General features: G+C 29.5%; 1 protein-coding gene across 1 annotated transcript in view; it reads right to left on the reverse strand.

Annotated features, from left to right (window-relative positions):
* Positions 1-5,000, reverse strand: part of arhgap39 (Rho GTPase activating protein 39) — a 36,878-nt gene that overhangs the window by 24,002 nt on the left and 7,876 nt on the right. The gene's annotated exons all lie outside the window — the stretch shown is intronic.

The raw sequence follows: 5,000 nt of genomic DNA on the forward strand, positions 1-5,000 counted from the left end.
ATATTTAAAATGAGAAAATATTATATTAAAATGTATTTAAATAATGTATAATGTAATATTATATTTTATAATATTATTTTATTATTCTTTTTATTATTATTGTATTAATATAATATTATTATAATGAGAATCTAATGAAATTATTATTTATTATAAAAATTATTTTTAGAATTATGACCTTATTATTATTATGGAATTAAACCATTCTTCCTTTGAAATGCTTGCTACTGGAAACATAATTCAGAATTGAGAGACTATCTAATGAAAATCATTCTAATGAAAATAAAACACATTTAAAAATATATATATATTTATTATATATTAATATATATATATATACAATAAAATAAAAGATAAAAGTATTTAATATATAAAAATATAACTATGAGCACATTTTCTCAGTTAAATTCCACAAATAAATAAATAAATAGTGATTTCTATCAAATCATTTAGCATTTTTAATTGTCTATAAAATAATGCCACAATCCATAATACTTGTATAATACTTGTAAATAAAAATATTTATGCAAAATAAAAACAAATATTATTCAGGTTTTGACCTTCAGAAAGTCAATGAGGTCAGAGAGAAGATTACAGTCATATCTTGAGTCATCATGACTTCTCATATGAGTCACGTATTACTGTGTGTGTGTGTGTGTGTGTGTGTGCGTGTGTGTGTGTGTGTGATATACAACAAGCTACAAAACCCCAACAGACAGAGAGAGACGCTCGTTTTAGAAGATCGTTGTGCAGTTGTTTACATTTTTCACAATTCATAAGCATGAATAAAAGTCTTATAAAGCCTAAATATAAAAAGCTTAAACGTTATTTTCAGTGTCTTTGCATATTATACAGTATGTGTGTGCTAATCAGCTCTGTTAATCCCATAGTAGATGTCCTCTGATCCTTTAATCAAATCGAATCGGCTCTAATCCAGGAGAACCTGATCGCTCGAATCCTGCTGAAAGCATTTTTGGGAAGCTGGTCAGAGGGGACGCTGGGTAATCTGATCCGTCTGGATCTTCCATCTGAATACGATCGGATTGCACTCCTCAGGATTTCAATATGTTCAGCTAATGGATCTTCATAAGCGTGTTATTCAGGAGGTGTATTCATAAGAGAAGTGCTCCAGACTCAGTTTGATGGAGATCTACCTGCTCACTGCCTAGTGTGTACTGTATAGTGCCTTCTATATTAACAAATAATAATAATTAAAAGCCAAATGGTGAGTAGACATCATCCTAGTTTTTGAAAGAAATTGATGCTTTTATTCAGCAAGGATGCATTAACTTGATCAAAAGACACAAGAATAGACCTATATTTCAAATAAACGCTGTGCTTTTGAACTTTCTGTTTATCTGTGAATCCTGAAAGATACAATGTAACTGTTTCAACACTGATGATAATCAGAAATGTGTCTTGAGCAGTAAATCATCATATTTTCATGATTTCTGAAGGATCATGTGACACTGAAGACTGGAGGAATGATGCTGAAAATACAGCGGAGCATCACAGAAATAAAATACAATCTAACAGATATTCACATAGACATGAAGTTATTTTAAATTGCAATAATATTTCACAATTTTAATGTATTTTTGATCAAATAAATGCAGCCTCTGTGCGAAGAATAAACTTCTTTCATTAAAACATTAACAAATACCCCAAACATTTCTAGTAGTATAAATATTGCTATTTTGCATCTGTTTGTTTATTTAAATTGAGTTTGATCAAATAATCAAGATCATTAGAGTTAACCGAAACTAAAATCATTTAAAATTAAAGTTTCTAGTAATAAAATAAATCTTAAGTGAATGAAAGAAAATATTTAAAAAACAAAATTGTTTTACGCAGTCTATGAACTAAAATGACTAACACTGAAATAAAAACTAATAAATACTTGAAATAAAATTCCTTCTAATTCTCTGAAAAAAATAATAATAATTAAGTGATTTTATGCATAAAACATAAACAATTATCTGGCAACAAAGAAATAAAAAAATTTTCCTTTATAATAATTAATATTATTTTTCCGACCCCGCTGACAGATATTTGTTAGGGTTTTAAGCATACACTCATTTTGATACATGTTTCAGAAAAAAAGTCACTACTCAAATCAGATCGAGCACGCTTGCATCAAAAAAAAAGAACAGAAGTTTTGTGTTGCATCCTCAGAAATGAGTCAAATGTAGACGTAAGGTCAAAGGTCACACGGTGACCATCACTGCAATCCTCTTGTCAGTCTATTAACCTCTTTACCTCTCTCACATCTGTCCTTCATCTCTACAGATAAACGAGCACACAGGGATTTAAAGTGGGATTCAGCTGATAACGCACAGATATTGGATTCTCTTATCCGTCGAGGAAACAGAGGACGTCTTTATCGAGTAGAACAGTGAGGACGTTTTTAGCTAAAACCCTGGTCCTTGACGATTCGTGAAACTTTGAGAGTCAAAAAAAAAGCACATACAGGGACGCCTGTGCAAGAAAGAGTCTGGAGTGATGTCTGAATGAATCATTCGTTTGAACCGATTCTTTTGAACCGATTCTTTTGAACCAGTTCAGTCTGAGTGGAAATGAAGAACAATGAAGAGAGATAGAGACGATCGTCAGTGAAGTGCGACGGCTATTAGACTCATAATTCTCCATGTTCTGATACGAATGATCTGAAGTGACCGCTCACACGCTCGTGAGGTCTCTGAGGGGTTTGTGTTTGTGTTGATGGAGGTGTAAAGCCAGAGATCAGAGGAAGAGACTGAAGAGTCCATCACAGACGCTGTCGTGAAACACAATTAACAGAACGGCTCTGACATCTCATCTCAGACTGAATTAATGGAGCAGTCGCTGTCCCAAACTCTAACGTGAAGGAAGATCTGTTTATAGATCTCCAGAGAGGTCAGAGAAGAGCTCGAGGAGAGCAGGACTTCAGAGAAAAACAGATATGACCAAAACTCTTGAATAATCTGGAAAAAAATAAGAAAGTGGCCGACAAACTTTCTGAAAATGACGCATTGAAATAAATCAATTCATGTAAATAAATAATAAATCAGTTAAATTTGCATCAAATTATATATATATATTTAAAAACAGTTTTATATATATAAACAGTTTGATTTCCTAAATGTTTAATTTAACTGTATGCTTATTAATAAATGAATTAATTAAATAAAGATATGCAAATTAATAAAATTGTGCATTTATGTATGTAGAGTTTATTTGCAAAAACATACATGTTTTTTATGTTTTTTATTTATTGTGTAAGTTAGCTTTATTTTTAATTTTTTGTTATTTTTACTAAATCAAAATAACCCAGCTGCAGTTTGACTGAGATTATTGATTATTGATTAATTGGAATGCACAATGAAAAAAAAACATGATTTTTTAAAATTATTAAAAAGTTATGTTTTTGCAAATGAACTCTTCATTTATATATATATATATATAAAATAAAAAATAGATTCAGTGAATTTACTATTTTTTATGGTAAGTGGTTGCAATCAATTTATTTTAGCTATATTTAAATAAAATAATTTAGTTCAAATAAATTGTCTAATAAATCAAAATAAATTCAATTAATTTAAAATTAATTAAATGAATAATTTTTTTCAGTGCACTAATTACAAACATATGTAGTTTTAATTTAAATAACTGTATAACTATTTCTGTGTAAGTATTTTAATTATGTTTTTTTTTTCTTGTGCATGTTTAAAAATGTACATTTCCAAAAGTGAACATTTAAAAATCTATATTTTAGGAGTCTGACACTGATCATCACTCATCCTGATAAAAGTCAGAATTTATCCAAATGTTTAAAAAAAGAAGTGCATTAGAAGTGCAATCAGTAGATTCTTAAATAATGAGCGAAATATATTATTATATATTATTATTGTCCATTTACAGAGTGTATTAATTTCTGTAGAGAAACTGAACCTGAAAAAAAATGGCTGCACGATTTTGGGTAAAAATATAATAAAAATTGCGCAAGTAAAAATTGTGATACGATAAAAAAAAATCCTGTGCTGTGCTTGTTTATATAGGGCTGCATAATTAATAAAAAAACAATAATAATAACAATAATAATAATAATTATAATTAGTTAAACACATATACACATTACTAAAAAAAACAAAATAAATATTACTCTTTTAATATTTAACTTTAAAATAAAAATGTGAGTTTTTAAGAACAAATATATTAATATTATTATTAATAAATAATATTAAAAACATTCAATAAAAAATAAGAAATATTGCTCTTGTAAAATTCACTGTAAAATTAGTATTTATTAAAAATAATATTTTAGCACTGAATTAAAATGTTAAATATAAAATGTAAATTAAAATATGGGTATTTAAGAAAATATAACAATAACACTGTACAATTATTACTATTTTTGCCTTCATTTCTTCCTTTTCAAACTTTTATAAATCTTCTCTTTTGTTGATAAACACTTCTCGTTGCAAGTGTGTGAAGATTTACTGATTTGCTTGACCAAATTCATGATGAAGTGACTCAAACCTGCAGCGTTTGCTGTGAACGAGACGCTGAAAACATCGAATCATGAGCTGCTCGCGTGCAAATGAACCCAGTGACGTGCTTCGCTCTCAAACACTTAAATCCCAGACATCATGCTGCGCTGCTGGACACAAGCATCCACACACAGATAACACAGGGTTAAACACTCATCTGCAAATAGATCCCGCTTTGAGCATCTGTCCAGGAAATACAACTGTCCAAACACACATTCTGATCATATCTGGAGTCAGTGTTGCTAAGAATATGAAAGATTCACACACATGCACACAGCTGTTGTCTGATTGTTTACACCACTGTTGAATTTCTCTCTTCTGTCCATCTATCTATATAACCCTAACCCTAACCCTAACCCTCACAGGAAACTTTCTGCATTTTTACTTTCTCAAAAAAACTCATTCTGTATGATTTATAAGTGTTTTGAAAAATGGGGACATGGGTTATGTCCTCATAAGTCACCCTCTCCT

Source organism: Carassius auratus, chromosome 20 (assembly GCF_003368295.1).
Source record: "Carassius auratus strain Wakin chromosome 20, ASM336829v1, whole genome shotgun sequence".
Lineage (NCBI taxonomy): Eukaryota > Metazoa > Chordata > Actinopteri > Cypriniformes > Cyprinidae > Carassius > Carassius auratus.